This window comes from Bos mutus, chromosome 3, assembly GCF_027580195.1.
Source record: "Bos mutus isolate GX-2022 chromosome 3, NWIPB_WYAK_1.1, whole genome shotgun sequence".
Lineage (NCBI taxonomy): Eukaryota > Metazoa > Chordata > Mammalia > Artiodactyla > Bovidae > Bos > Bos mutus.
Window position 1 is genome coordinate 116178295 of NC_091619.1, and position 15751 is coordinate 116194045.

The 15751-nt window shown below is 59.6% G+C and overlaps 1 protein-coding gene and 1 long non-coding RNA gene across 8 annotated transcripts in view; one reads left to right on the top strand and one right to left on the bottom strand.

Moving 5' to 3' along the window:
* The window catches only part of HDAC4 (histone deacetylase 4), a 288731-nt gene that overhangs the window by 182114 nt on the left and 90866 nt on the right, over positions 1–15751 (bottom strand). The window contains exon 1 of one of the 7 annotated variants that reach the window (XM_070368627.1): positions 13002–13129. The exons of 4 other annotated variants lie outside the window; for them this stretch is intronic. The gene's annotated coding sequence lies outside the window, so the exon portion shown is untranslated. Of the gene's footprint in view, positions 1–4315; positions 4560–4766; positions 4901–13001; positions 13130–15751 lie in introns of those variants that run through there. 2 more of the 7 variants (XM_070368628.1, XM_070368629.1) reach the window with 2 other exon arrangements.
* LOC138987272 (uncharacterized) lies at positions 4617–9125 on the top strand. The gene is made up of 4 exons (XR_011463776.1): positions 4617–4846; positions 5390–5558; positions 5707–6974; positions 7076–9125. It is a non-coding gene; the product is annotated as an uncharacterized lncRNA (long non-coding RNA).

Here is a 15751-nt window from a genome sequence, read left to right on the forward strand (position 1 = left end):
CAATCCAGGGCTTCTGGGGCCCTCAGACTTGGGGGCCCTGGCACTGCTGAAGCAGTGGACCCCGCCTCTGCACCTATAGGAGCCAGGACCTGAGCATGGCGGAGGCGGGGGACCACGGAGAGGAACAGGGTCCAGACAGGCCCTCGGAAGCCGCTGGGGCCGCCAGGCTGTGCCTGAGGTCCGTGGCGGCCCCCTCCACCAGGGCTCAGGGAGCGCTGGGCATGCCCCCCAGCCCCTGCCCTGCCGCCCAGCACCCCCCGGCACTGAGCCTGTGAGGCTAACAGGTCTACATGGGCAGCACGAGCACCCCGAAGACAGGCACGCCAGCCCCATGCTTCCTCGGACCTCAGCGAGAAAACATCGAACTACACTCACTCGCTAAGCACCTCTGGGGCCCCGGCAGCTAAAGGCAACAGGGTGACATCAAGTCATCCAAGTACTGCAGCGAGAGGGGACACAAGCTTCTAGAAAGTGCTGGGCCGTTCCAGCAGTCACCCCGCCACCATCTGCCGCACACGGAGCAGGCCCCTCTCATGAGCAGCGGCCCGTCCATGCGCCCATCAGGCCAGATTCTGGGGGTGAGCTGTCATTTCCGCGGTGGGGGAACAACGGCGGGAACAGTTGGGCACACGAAGCCCTGTCCCCAGGCCCCAGAGTCCACGGCGGGCGAGGCTCAGGCCAGGGTGCATGGAGGGACACAGAAGGGCCTGGGGGTGAGGTGGGGGCAGGGGGGGGAACCCGCTCTAGCCTCGGCTCCTCTGCGTCTCCCTCACGGTCACCGTGGGTGTCCCTGCTCAGTCCTGGTGACACCGGGCAGCAGGCAGAAGGGGTCTGCTCCTGTTCGCATCCCACAGGTCACCCGCAGACTGCCCATGCCCAGCGGCAGGGTATGTGCCAGGCCAGCTCGGGATGACACCCGCCAGCACCGCTCTGGAGGCCAGCTATCATGGAGGGTCCCCTGGCCCTGATAAAGGTGATAACGGCAACCGTCCATGTGAGGGGCAAACTAGCAAACCTCACAGTCAGCCAGAAGCCGGCCTGCAGAAATACCAGAACAGGGAGGATGCGAGGGAAGGGGCTGCAAAAGGCCATCCCATGTGGTCGCAGCGCTGACCCCCGTGATCTGGTGAGGAGGGGACAGGAGGCACCAGCTTTTACACTCTTAAAAATGTCCTGCAATAAACAGTTCCCATCTTTACAATCAAAAAAGGACAAAGCACCCTTGCTTCTTCAAAGAGAATGCTCTCGTCTTAATTATCGTATAATCTCTCACTTCCTCCATGCTTGAACTTCCCTAAAGCTTTCCTGTTTTGTGTCCAGTTGACTGTTCCCGTTGAGCTTCATTTAATTTCTTAAGTAAGATGTCCTCGCCCAAACCACCGACAATTTTCTCCAAGAATAGACCGCAGGGGCAGCCACCTGTATTCCAAACCAGGTGGGGAGCGTCTCGGGAACGGAGAGCCCTGTGACCTACATTCTAAGACACTTCCCTGCTTGGTCACACACTCGCGCTTCACTTGCAGTGGCTTCTGATGGGTCCCCGGGTCCAAACCAGCCCTGAAGTCAGGGGCAGGGATTTGGAGCTCCCAAGCGGGGACTCCAATCTTTGAGGACGTGAGCACCCATTCTACAGATGACCCCACTGAGGCCCAGAGGGTCAGTGGAAGGCAAGGACAGCACCCTCGCAGGAGCCTAAGCAGGGGGGACCAGCACCACCCCGGGCCCTCCACTGGCATCGACGGAAAGGAAGCACGCGTGCAGCACACACGCCACACACACAGGCACACGTGGCACGCTCAGGCATGGAGGGTCTTCACCCCGAGCCCCGGAGCACGGTGCTGCACCGAGTCTGCAGAGGCCCGGCCCGGCCCGCCACCTGCAGCGCCACGGCCCGAGGGTTTCTCCCGGTCCCGCTGGTTGCTGTCTGCATTTTCCACGCAGACGGCCGGCTGAACTGAGCAACACTCAGCCTCTAAAGGTCACCGTCTTTCCTGGGGCCCCTGCAGGGCTTCCTGCAGTCAGGGCCACAGTGCTGGCTGGCATTTAAGAGAACCTTCACTGCTTTTTTTTTTTTTTTTTTTTGCACTTAGCATTTATCTGATAATTTCTGACTCTCTTTCTTGAACATCAGTCATTAAATCAGAAACCTAGGCAGGACTCCCTGACCGCCCGGGGATAGTGGACTGGGTGTTGGTCACACACTGGACCCTGCGGACCAGCTCTGTGGGGCTGAGGAGGAGCCCAAGGGTTGGGGCTCTGCACCTGAGCAGAGGGGGCTGGCGGACACGTTTAGAAAACACTGGATTGATGGTGAAACCTGCTCATCAGGCCTGTATGAATCAGACGGTCTTGAAACTATTTGCTCTAATTTTCCTTGACATTCAATATTTGATTACTCTTGCCAAAGAAATGACACAGTGATCTCGATGGCTTCCAAAAGATGTTCCCTGGGGCTCAGGAAAAAAAAATAACAAAACGTTCATTTCTGTTTATTTTTGTGTTTAAAAAAATGAATTAATTTTATGCTACTTAATATAAAGGCTGGGCTGTGCTCTCACCCCGGGGGGGAGGCCCCCCCAGGGCAGGAACATCAGACGGCCCTGTGAACCCGGGTCCCCTCCCAGCCTGGACCCCCTCCCAGCCTGGGTCCCCCTCCGGGCCCAGGTCCCCTCCTGGCCTGATCCTCTCCCAGTCTCGGGTCCCCTCCCAGCCTGCTCCCTGACCCAGCGAGGCTCTTAGCTCTGCATGGAGTAAGTGGGGATCAGAATGAGTGGCCAGGCAGCCTCTACACTTCCCATTTCCCACGGGGGTGTGCACTTTCCCCAATACGGGGACCAGGGGCACCCAGACTCCACGGATGCAGGGTCTGCTCAGAGAACGGGCCTCGCAAGAGGGACCCCCGCCCTCTCAGGGGCTGTGCCTGGCAGCCCTGCCCTTTGGGAAGCCACAAACCAGCCTGCCGGACGCCGTGAGCTCAGCACAGGTACTCGGGGACCAGGGCTCGGGGTGGGCACCGCATTCTGTGCCCAGGTGCAGCAGGGTCACAGCCTGCAGAGAGGGGAGCACTCGGCCTTTACCTGTGTGTCTGGTGAACTGAGCTCGTGGTTTCAGATATGGAACAGACCAGGGCAGAGACAGAGGCTCCGAGCCGAGGTTCAGACCAGCGGTCAGTCTTTGTGACCACGAGCCTGTGTCCACGGCCCCTCTACCCAGAGGACAGCATGTCCGCAGGAGCCCTCTCCACCGCTCCAGGCTCATGAGCTGATGAAGCTCCGTGGGGAGCAGGCCACGCCAGCATCCCCCAGGCCCGCCCCGCAGAAACCTCGCTGCCCGTGGAGATGCCGGCCACTGCGGCTCCAGACCTCCCTGCTGAGGCCCATCGGACTCTCTGACCCACCAGGCTGCCTGACCTCAGACACGGAGAGAGACTTTCCGAAGGCTGTGTTCACCCCCAGAATCCTGGAGCAAACTGAGGCCCAGCGAGTGGCAGCTAATTCCCAACGCAGCTGGGTCGAAGGTCTCCTAACCGCGGGGCGGCTGCCCCCATTACGCCCACTGCCGCTGTGCACGCGTCTGCCCACAGCACCACAGGCACGAGAAGATGCCCAGGAGGGACAGAGGTTGAGGGAAGCACAGGAGAGAGACCCACGTGGCCCGGGCGTGCGAGTCTGCTGAGGCCAGCACAGGTGGACGCACATGCAGCACACCCTCAGGATCAAATGCAAACGCCAAAGACTAAACCACGAACCAGAAACACCAAACCAAACACTTCTCACCAAACTCCAGGAGGGCAGCGAGCTCGGGGCACCGCAGGGTGAGGGCGGGGCATCCGGAAGCAGCCAGGCCGGGACCGCAGCCAGGCTCTGGGACTGGGTTTGGCTGGCCCCCGGGTGAGCGGCGGCTGGCAGCCCACCCGGGCATCACGAGGGAGTGGGCAGACGCTTCCAGAACCTGACTCACACTCAGAACCACAAACACCCCAGCCTTCGCCTCTCAGGGGGCACCCTGGGGCTCTTCAGCTCAAGTGTGCACACCCTGAACCCTCCAGGGCTGAGGCCCCTCTGTCACCATCATCACTCGAGCGGGCGAGTCCCCCGGTGGGACGCACCTGTGCAGGAGAGTCCTCACTTATCTTCACAGCCGTCCTTCTGCTAAAGTCTGCTTTATCTAAATGCCAGCCAGCAGCCTGGGCCTGAGCGACACAGACGGACATCTGATCACGTCCACAAGCCCCGAAACCACAGCCCAGCTCAGGTACCCAGAGCCCGACGATGCACACGTCAACACACTTCGCCCGCAGGTGCCGGACACTCACCGCAGAGGAATACAACTTCAGAACCATTTCCACGTAACTACTGAGATTCTCTCATAGACTTAACCGTGTCATGCAGTGGACGACATTCTTCCCTTACAGACACACGAGTCGGGAAAACCCCCTCCTTTGTCACGTATTTAGAAGTTGGGATTGGCTGGCAGCCTGCCACCAGAGAAGAGCCCCCACAACCTCTTTTTCCTTTAGGAAGGGCGGCCGCGCCGAGCACAGCTGCTTTGGACAGAGGCCTCGCAGGGAGCGCAAAGGGCTGGAAGTGATCTCGGCACCTTAAGGAACTCTGTGCGGGGCCCGGGCGCACGCAGACGCTCAGGCATCAGAAACGAGGGGCGGCGGGCGGGGCTGGGGCCTCCGGCCACACGCGCGCAGCGGAGGGACACCCGCACGTCTTCGCCGGAACCGACGCCTCACAGGCTGGTGGCTGGCGGTCACTTACGGGCCGAGGAACTGCCGACCGTCCGCACAGCCGCAGCAGACGCCTCCCCGCGTGAGAGGGGCCCGGGCGGGGCCCACGAGGTGGGTCTGTCTCCGCTGGCCGTGGCTCCTGCGGGCTCAGTGGCTCCGGCCGGAGAAGGCCCATCTGGACGCCGTCTGCCTGCGCGGCCGGCGTCCCGCCCTGCTCCCGCTGTAACCCGAGAGGGCCGCAGCGACGGGCCGGTGACAGGACACAGCTGAGACGGGGCAGAGGGGTGGGGCAGGCGCCGCGGCCCCAGGACTTCTCCCCGGTCCCTCAGCGACCCCCGCTTCCGTCACACCGCTGGGGCCAGATGGCCGCGCCCCAGAACGGGGGCGACCCCCCAGGGGCTCAGGACATGCCCTGCCCGCCCTCCTAACGGCGGTGAGAAGGAGCTGCCCAGGCGGCCCCTGTCAAGAGTGCCCCACTCCCGGGGCTCCCCTGGTGGTCCAGGGGTTACGACTGAGCACTCCAGTGACGGGCGCGAGTTCAGTTCCCAGTCAGGGATCGGGATCCCGCCTGCCACAGCTAAGACCCAGCGCAGCAGGATCATTTAAAGAGCGTCCCATCCCCACACAAGCCCCCTCCTTTTTTATCCCCATCAGGAAACTCAAAAGGAGTCAGCGGGGTATTTTCCAATAGCTGGAGAAAGCCCTCAGCCTGGAGCCCTGCTCACAGCTGGAGTGTGGGAGCCACGAGCCACCTGTGACAACTAACCCTGAAATCAGTTAAAAGGAAAATGAAAACTTGGCTCCTCGGTTGCACCGGCCACACGTAAGTGCTGGACAGCCACACGCGGCAGGTGGTCTCCACTGTGGAGGTGAGACCCCCACCCCCACCTGGACGTGGACGGCCTGGTTCGGGGGGGGAGGGCTCTTCCTCACTAAGCACCACTCTATCAGGGTCTTTCCTCTTCTTCCAGGTGAGCAGGGAAAAAGCCCTCTCAAAGAGTCGACTCTGCTGCACACACGGATTAATCTGACCGAGTTTGCGTGCAGAATGGGCATGAGAACCCCAAAGTGCAACCAGCCCATGGTCGGCACGCGGCCCTCCCCTTCCGCCCCATCCATGGTTGACGCTGGCAGCGGCGGGGGCCGCTGGAGAAATGAGGGAGCCTCACCCTGCCCGTCCGCTCCCAGCTGCTCCAGGACCCGCCTTCCCAGGCGAGGGCTCCTCACCCCCACCCCGCCCCAGGGGTCCCCCAACCTGGGAGCACCCTTCCAGGGCCGCCCCGTCCCTTCCCCGCCCCCCACAGGGCCAGACGCCTGCACCTCCGCCGCTGGGTACCAGCACCTCCACGGTGGTGGTGGGGAGCTATCTCCATCGCCTGTAAACACCAGCCCGAGGCCCCCTGGTGAAAGAAGGCCCCCTCCCCGCGCCTGCATCCTGACAAGTCAGCCTCTGTCCCGGCCACTATCAGGAGCAACTGTGAGCTTCTCACTCCTGCAGGACATCCCTCCTGCCTGTGTGTCCCCCCAGAGGGACTGTCCTCCTCCTGCTCCTCAAGTCCCCACGAGCGGGAGAGGCCACGCTGGGCTCTCCACACCGGCCCGTGTCTCTCAGTCCTGCTGGCGCTTCATCCATTTGCTTCTTTACAAAAAAACGCAAGCGGAAGACGGAGCCATTACCAAGGGGCCGCTGCTGGTGAGGCTGCTGAGCAGAGCCTCCGACCAGGGCTCGTTCGTCCTGCAGAGGCCCGCGTGATCACAGCACCCGAGAGACAACACCCACTCTGCCCCAGGGTGGCCTGCCTCGAGTTTAGCACGTGAAGACTGGTGCCCTGGGCAACGGAGCCAGAGAGGCCTGGGAGGGCACCCAGATGCCCGGGCAATGGGGGGGACCCCACCTAAGTGTGGGGGATGCTGGCCAGGCCTGTCCCCCCGCGCTCAGCCCCGGCCTGGGGACTAGAGCAAAGACAGGTGTGCGGTGGTCTAAGGACCAGGCTCAGGAAGCCCTTAGGGCTTGACGATTTGAAGGAGCTCTGTCTTACTTTTTATCTACTCCAGCGTGTTTATTTTTGTCTTTCTGTAGTGCCTGCTTAAAATTCCACTTCCTCTCCTCGAGACCTGTCCTCTGTAAAGGGAAATATTTCCCACTCTTTTGCAATCAACCCCAAAGGTCTCTGGTGTGGCCTGCCCCAGGGTGGAGGCTGGCCGGTACTGAGCACAGAGGACGAGCCTCGGGGGCCAGGTCTGCTTTTCTGTTGATCTTCCAACTGTTTTGCTTTGTTCTCTTCTTGAAATCACTTGTCATCAGAGAGTTTTCAGCTCTTTTCTTTTTTTAACTCACAGTTGAGAAAACCAACCCACTGAGTCGCTTCCACGATTTGCCCTTCAAGTGCAAGTGTCCTGGTGGACCAGAACACCATCCCCGTCATCGGTAAAAGCAGCTCTTCTGTAAACTGCGTCCCGCAGCGACCAGGGGCCTCATTCCTTATTCCTAACGGATGCTCTGGCCGCCATGTGTCCTGCATGGACGCAGGCCCTGCCCTGGTGTCCACGGCACAGTCCAGCGTCAGGGCCTCACTCCCTTCTCCACTGTGTCCGAGGTCTCCCAGGTCCTCCCTGACCCGTCTCGCCTCACCCCCCGCCTTGCTGAGCAGCCATGGAGGGCACAGCCCAGCACTGGGACTGAACGGCCTGCACCCCAGCCCGGCTGCCCTGCCAGTGACCGCTGACCTCAGCCAGGTCTACCTAAGCGGTCCCCAGGCGTGAACAGGATCGGCGCAGGATGGGGAGCACAGCCCAGGATGGACAGGGAGCACACCACAGGATGGGAGAACAGCACAGGATGGGAGCACAACACAGGACGGGGAGCACGGGACAGGACGGGGAGCACGGGACAGGATGGGAGCACAGGACGGGGAGGACAGCACAGGACAGGGAGCATGGCACAGGACAGGGAGCACAGTACAGGATGGAGAGCACAGCACAAGATGGAGAGCACAGCACAGGATGGAGCTGGGGAGGCCCTTGCTCCACCCAGCGGGAGCCCACAAGCCCAGCCCCTGGAGCAGGAATCTTCTTACCTCCTATGAAGATCACACGCGCTAAGCTGTGTAAACTGGTCGTGAGCACGAAGTGATACTGGATGGCGGCCTGGTGTCACTTTCATTATTAACAATTTGAAAAAGCAGATTAACGCACCAGGCCCGGCTTAACTCTCTTGGGGCTCCCACAAGGCTCAGGTGGAATAACAGAACACACAGGAGAACATCCTAAACTCTAGGTGTGAATTAACTGCCCAAGTCCTCTAAACGCCCTGCCCCTTCCAGAGGCTGTTTTAAAAGAGGAGCTGACCCAGGAGCGTTTCCCCCTTGCCAGGCTCCTGTGCCGGGGCCCCCGGAGTCAAGAGCCCCAGGGCTGCTCTCCATGTCTGTGGACAGCAGGTAACTGTTTTCTAAACTGTTGAGGATTAGGAAGGACAGTGAGAGCCTCTGCCCTCAGAGGAACAGGATTACACATGGGATCCTCTAAGTTAGCAAAAAACAAACAAACAAACCAAAAAAGCTCTATAAAAATGCAAATGACTTCAAGCCAAAGTCTTCAGGGTAAGCCCCTTCCCTCTAGCCTAGCAAAGGGCATTTGGAGCGGTTGGCTGGGGGCATGTAGAGGGTAGGACCTGGCCTGCAGGCCCCGGTCTTAGCAAGACCTGCCTGCGGGGCAAACACACCCACTGCCTCGAGGGCACATGCTGAAGGCAGTCAGGGTTCCTTCCTTCAAGTGCAGACAACGCACACGTGTATGCTCAGTCACTTCAGTCCTGTCTAACTCTTTGCAACCCCATGGACTGTAACCCACCAGGTTCCTCTGTCCATGGGATTCTCCAGGCAAGAATACTGAAGTGGGTTGCCATGCCCTCCTCCAGGGGATCTTCCTGACCCAGGGATTGAACCCTCGTCTCTTACGTCTCTTGCATTGGCCAGTGGGTTCTTCACCGCTGGCGATAAATCCATCTAAACGGCATAAATGTAGTCATGTTCATCTGACTGCTTCTGCCATGTTCTGTAACTGTAAGGACAACAATCTAGTGGGCAGCGCTCACACCCACTGCAGGGGCTAGGTTTCTCACGGTGAGGGCAGACACATGGGCAGCTGATGCAGGAGGCGGGCTGTCTTTCTCTATAACACTTTCTGTGTGAACTATTTTCAAAACAGTATTCCAAAATGAATTCTAGAAGTTTACAGATTTGTAGGCAGAGTAAATAAAAACTTTGGTTTTCAATAATGTTCAAAGTATTGCACACGTGCAGCTTCGCTTCACTTCCCTAGACCAATGGGGCTCTCGGGACAGTCAAAGCTGGGGTCTTTCCAGTGGTCATGTATGGATGTGGGAGCTAGACCATAAAGAAGGCTGAGCACTGAAGAATTGATGCTTTCAAAGTGTGGTGTTGGAGAGGACTCTTGAGAGTCCTTTGGACTGCAAGAAGATCAAACCAGTCCATCCTAAAGGAAATCAACTCTGAATGTTCATTGAAGGACTGATACTGAAGCTGAAGCTCCAATACTTTGGCCACCTGATGCAAAGAGCTGACTCACTGGAAAAGACCCTGATGCTGGGAAAGACTGAAGGCAGGAGGAGAAGGGGGGCGACAGAGGATGAGGTGGTTGCATGGCATCACTGACTCAATGGACATGAGTGTGAGCAAGCTCCAGGAGATGGTGATGGACAGGGAGGCCTGGCGTGCTGCAGTCCACGGGGTCACAAGGAGTTGGACATGACTGAGTGACTGAACAATGACAGACCAATGGAACGATCAAGCCTGTATTTCGAGTGTAAATACACATACACACACACACACACTTCTGAGTTTGTACAGGTGAATCTTCGGCAAACACTTTTCCACCTCCCTTTATCTGGAGGCTTTTGGGGACACAGCGGTCACTGCCCTCACAGGCCATGAAGCTAGACAGCAGCAGGCTGAGCCTTCGGGCAGCTGGGACACAGAAGCATCCAGATGAATGGACACCTGTGGGTGAACTCACTCGACGGTGATCCCAGAGCGGGGATTATTCCCAGTGCCCTGGGCAGTCTGGCCTAATGTCTAAGTATCGAAACGGTGCTTTGGGGACTCAAGCTCTAAGAATTTGGCAGATCAGTCAGTCTTGCTCCTAGAAACAAGACGAGTGTGGGGTCACAGGCATCCCAGCTCTTCCCCCAGGAAGTCACTTTTCTGAACAAATCCCTGGTCTCCACTTGTTTTGCTCTCGTTTCCCACCGCTTCGTGCACTGTGCTCAGGCTTGGAGTGGCTCCCAGGGTCCACTGGTTGGATGTGAGCTGCCGACCAGGGCCCTGAGGTCAGTGGTGATGACCCAGGAGCTGACTTCCATGATGGGCACCAGGACTTGAGAGGTGACCTGGCCAGGCTGTTCGCTCGCTGAGTGCCAAGGCGCAGCAGCCTCTCTGACCCCTGCTCCAGGCCTGCGGGCTCCTTCCTGAGTGAATACACGTCTGGGCCCCACACTCGGCCTATCAGTGCAGAGGCAGCTCTGAACACACCCCAGCTTCACAGCCTTCACGACTGCACGTGAAGCGCACGTTGGAAAACACACTCTTCACTTCAAACAAGCCACAGGACATCTGCTCGGTGCCAGGGCGGGGCCCCTGCCCCGCGAGCCCCAAGGGCTCGGCTGACAGCAGGACGGCGGGACCGAGGCCGCCGGACACAGCAGAGCCGGGCCCCAGTGCCCGTCTGCTTCTGAACGGTGAGCGGGGGTGGGGGGCAATGAAAGCCAAGGCAGGACTCCCCGCACAGGATGACGACTGATGACCCAGCCTTGTGTCCCACCGAGCCCTGTGCTGGACAGGGGCTGCTCACAGGGAGAAGCTTCTGGAAACGGCTTGAGATGCACCGGATGTTACGAGCCCGGCGTTGAGCGGGCAGCAGCAGGGCTGTGGGGCTGCAGGGCTGGGGGCGGCCCGTCCGTGGCCTCCGGTCCACGCTCCAGGAGCGACAGTGCAGGGCAGCCTCCACGACCAAGCGGTCAGCTGTCCCTTTCCAAGCCAGGCCCCTGCACGCTCTGCTTTCTTCCAGCCTCAGGTGCCCAGCAGGGTCTGGAAACCTGACACCAAGGGGGAGAAGGGCCCTGGGCGCACAGCCCAGGTCCTGGCATGGGCTCCATGCCCGCAGCCAGGCTGCAGCCAAACCCAGGACCCTTAGGGGAGCAGGGCTATTTTTGGGAACGTGAAGAAGGGGTCACATTTAGAAACAAAACACCACCAAGCCTGAGACCTAGACAACAGCGGCCTCCCAGCGCTGTGTAGCGGCCACTGCTGGGATCCAGGCGAGGGGCCCGCGAGGGCGGAGGGCCGCAGAGGGAGACCCCGGGACCTGGGTCAGAAGGACGCGTCCGCCCGCCACCTGGCAGTCCCCACCTCGTCTACAGAACGCGGGCTCCACAGCACCGTGACCATCTGCAATTCTAAACACGCTTTTCTTCCGTCAAGGGCAACGCCTGCTCAAGAAAATGGCTTCAGATGTTCTCCTTACTCAGAGCATTTCCTAATGACCGCATCTGGCCTACCGAACGCTGCTGGTGGGTTTTTTCGAGCTCTCTTTTAGAACACACAAAATGGAATAAAGATGTCCCAGTGTTTCACATCCTCCTCCCAGGACCTGGATTAAGGAGTCGCTGCACACACAGTTCCACAGCATCCCGCTCCGTCAGCACCAGGACTCCTGACCTCATTTCTGACGTCCACAGGTGGACAGCACACAGGCCCAGCAGCAGATGCCCAGTGAGGCCCCTTGTCCACCTGGATGCAAGTGACCCCACTACCTCCAGGCCCTTCCTGGGCGGGACCCCGCCATGGGACGGCCTGGGCCAGGCCTTCACTGTCCCTGGGCCTCTGTTTCCTCATCTGTGAAATGGAGTCCTAAAAGCACAGATTGCCCTTGACTTACCATGGGGTTACATCCCGTTAAGTTGAGAATATGGTCAAACACGCACTGAACACCGTGACCTCCTGACCATCACAGCCTAGCCCCCTACCTTAAAGGTGCTCAGAACACTTACGTCAGCCTACAGTCAGGCAAAACCGTCAAACACAAAGCCCACTTCACAGTAAGACGCTGGCTATCTCGTGTGACGTACTGAACACTGAGACTGAAAAACAGAATGGCTGTCAGTGTATCGGTTGCTTTCCCCGGGATCACGGGGCTGACGGGGGGCGCTGCACTGCCCAGCATCACAAGAGGGGGTCGGACCCACCGCTGACCCAGAAAAGAGCAAAAACCATCATTCAAAGTACAGTTTCTGTTGACCTCAAATGACTCTCACGCCATCGTCAAGTTGAACCTCCTATGTCGGGGACCACCTGTGCCTTTTATAGGAGTGCTCTGAGAACTGTGTAAGAAGCTCTTTAAAACACACTGTAGCCCAGCACCCAGAAAGCACTCCATGCATTGGTGGTCACTTTATATACACGAGACTGAGGACCCCGAGGGGCGTCCATACTCAGGACTAGGAGCCCGCGTCCCTCTGTGGCTCTGCAGGACGGCCCTGGACACAGGAGCACGCTGTGACCTGAGCGGCTCCCGGCCGGGGCTTTCCTACTGGGAAGGCAACACTTCCGCGAGCTTTTCAAGCAGGCTGGGCACGAAGCTCACAGCCAAGAACACAGGCCCATTTCCAGAAGGGTCTCCACAGAGAGTCCGGAACCCGTGGCCCACTGGAGGATCAAGTTCCAGAAAATAACAGTGACGGGCATCTTCTCGTTTGTTAGACGAGGGTGACAAACTACCACCCGTGGCGCCTGACGTTTCCTGGAGGAGGCTCGACGTGGTGGGCAAGCTGAGTTTGTTTATCACGTTTCACAGAGTCAGGGACCTGCACCCCGGGTGCGGGCCAGGCAGAGGTGCTCAGCGAGGCCTCCGGGCATCCAGGAGGGGCCTGGCCTGGCGGGAGGCTGCCCTGAGCCGCCCAGAGTGGGCCCCCCCAGTCTTTCCGCCAGCTGCCAGCAGCCCCCACTCGACCCCACCAGGCGCTCTGGCCGCTCCCCAGCCCCAGGCCCACACCCTGCAGTCTCGGCCTAGGCGAGCCCCGGCACACGAGGCCGGCGGGGCAGCAGGGAGCCCGCTCACCCCCCGCTGGCCTCATCATCCAAGAGGGCCCTCGGGAACAAGTCACGGGCCTCCCAGGACCACGAGCCGACACGGCACGGAGGAAGCCCCGCGCAGTTCCCGGTAGAGAGAGGCCTGCGCGTCTGCTCCCTACCTCCCACCAGGCCTCTGTCTCGGGACTGGGCCCTCCGGAGCCGGGCCTCCCAGGGCACAGGGCTGGATCGCAGCAGAAACCCCAGTGGTGCCGCGGCGCTCGCGGGTGAGCGACTCCCGGCTCCGCCCTGACATCTGGTTTCTATTTCATGCCCGTGTTGTCACGTTACATAACGAGCAGATGAGACGCGGGGTCACCCTAGACTCGGGCTCAGGGCTCCTGGAGCTCAGCCGGAGTCCTGTTTACACAGGGCCAGGGCCACCAGACCAGGCTCAGAGCCAAGGCCACACAACCCGCTGACACCCCACACCCGGCTGATCCTGCACAGCCCAGCTGATGCCCCACATCCTGACCGAACCCCACACAGCCCGCTCACACCCCACACCCGGCTGATCCCTGCACAGCCCAGCTGACACCCCATACAACCTGCTGACACGCCCGACACCCTGGCTGACACCACACATCCTGACTAAACCCCACACACTCTGGCTGACACCCCACACCCCGACTGAACCTGTACACCCTGACTGAACCCCACACCCTGACCAAACCCTGTACAGCCTGACTGACATCCCACACCCTGACTGAACCCCACACATGCTGGCTGACACCCCACACCCCAACTGAACCCTGTACACCCTGACTGAACCCCACACAGCCCGCTGACACCCCACACCCCAGCTGATCCCTGCACAGCCCAGCTGATGCCCCACATCCTGACCGAACCCCACACAGCCCGCTGACACCCCACACCTGGCTGATCCTGCACAGCTCAGCTGACACTCCATACAACCTGCTGACACCCCACACCCTGGCTGATCCCTGCACATCCAGGCTGACACCCCACACTGTGATTGAACCCCACACACCCTGGCTAACACCCCACACCCTGACTGAACCCTGTACACCCTGACAGACACCCCACACCTTGGCTGACACCCCACACCCTGACTGAACCCTGCACACCCTGGCTGACACCCCACACCCTGACTGAACCCCACACCCTGACTGAACCCCGCACCCTGACTGAACCCTGTACACCCTGACTGAACCCTGTATATATACCCTGATTGAACCCTGTACACCCAAACTGACACCTCACACCCTGGCTGACACCCCACACCCTGACTAAACCCTACACCCTGACTGACACCCCACACCCTGACTGAACCCTGTATACCCTGACTGACATCCCATACCCTGACTGAACCCCACATACCCTGGCTGACACCCCACACCCTGGCTGAACACCTCACACCCTGACTGAACCCTGTACACCCTGACTGAACCCCACACCCCAACTGAACCCTGTACACCCTGACACCCCACACCCTGACTGAACCCTGCACACCCTGGCTGACACCCCACACCCTGACTGAACCCTGCACACCCTGACTGAACCCTGTACACCCTGACTGAACCCTGTATATATACCCTGATTGAACCCTGTACACCCTGACTGAACCCTGTATATATACCCTGATTGAACCCTGTACACCCTAACTGACACCTCACACCCTGGCTGACACCCCACACCTTGACTGAACCCTACACCCTGACTGACACCCCACACCCTGACTGAACCCTGTATACCCTGACTGACATCCCACACCCTGACTGAACCCCACATACCCTGGCTGACACCCCACACCCTGGCTGAATACTGTACACCCTGACTGAACCCTGTACACCCTGACACCTCAGACCCTGACTGAACCCTGTACACCCTGACTGAACCCCACACCCCAACTGAACCTTGTACACCCTGACACCCCACACCCTGACTGAACCCCGCACACCCTGGCTGACACCCCACACCCTGACTGAATCCTGTATACCTTGACTGACACCCCACACCCTGACTGAACCCTGTACACCCTGATACCTCACACCCTGACTGAACCCTATACACCTTGACCGAACCCCACACCCTGACTGAACCCTGCACCCTGACTGAACCCCACACACCCTGGCTGACACCCCACACCCCGACTGAATCCTGTATATCCTGACTGACACCCCACACCCTGACTGAACCCTGTACACCCTGATACCTCACACCCTGACTGAACCCTATACACCTTGACCAAACCCCACACCCTGACTGAACCCTGCACTCTGACTGAACCCCACACACCCTGGCTGACACCCCACACCCTGACTGAACCCTGTATACCCTGACTGACACCCCACACCCTGATTGAACCCTGTACACCCTGATACCTCACACCCTGACTGAACCCTGTACACCCTGACTGAACCCCATACCCCAACTGAACCCTGTACACCCTGACACCCCACACCCTGACTGAACCCCGCACACCCTGGCTGACACCCCACACCCTGACTGAACCCCACACCCTGACTGAACCCTGTACACCCTGATACCTCACACCCTGACTGAACCCTATACACCTTGACCGAACCCCACACCCTGACTGAACCCTGCACCCTGACTGAACCCCACACACCCTGGCTGACACCCCACACCCTGACTGAACCCTGTATACCCTGACTGACACCCCACACCCTGACTGAACCCTGTACACCCTGATACCTCACACCCTGACTGAACCCTATACACCTTGACCGAACCCCACACCCTGACTGAACCCTGCACCCTGACTGAACCCCACACACCCTGGCTGACACCCCATACCCTGACTGAATCCTGTACACCCTGATACCTCACACCCTGACTGAACCCCACACCCTGGCTGACACCCCACACCCTGACTGAACCCTGTACA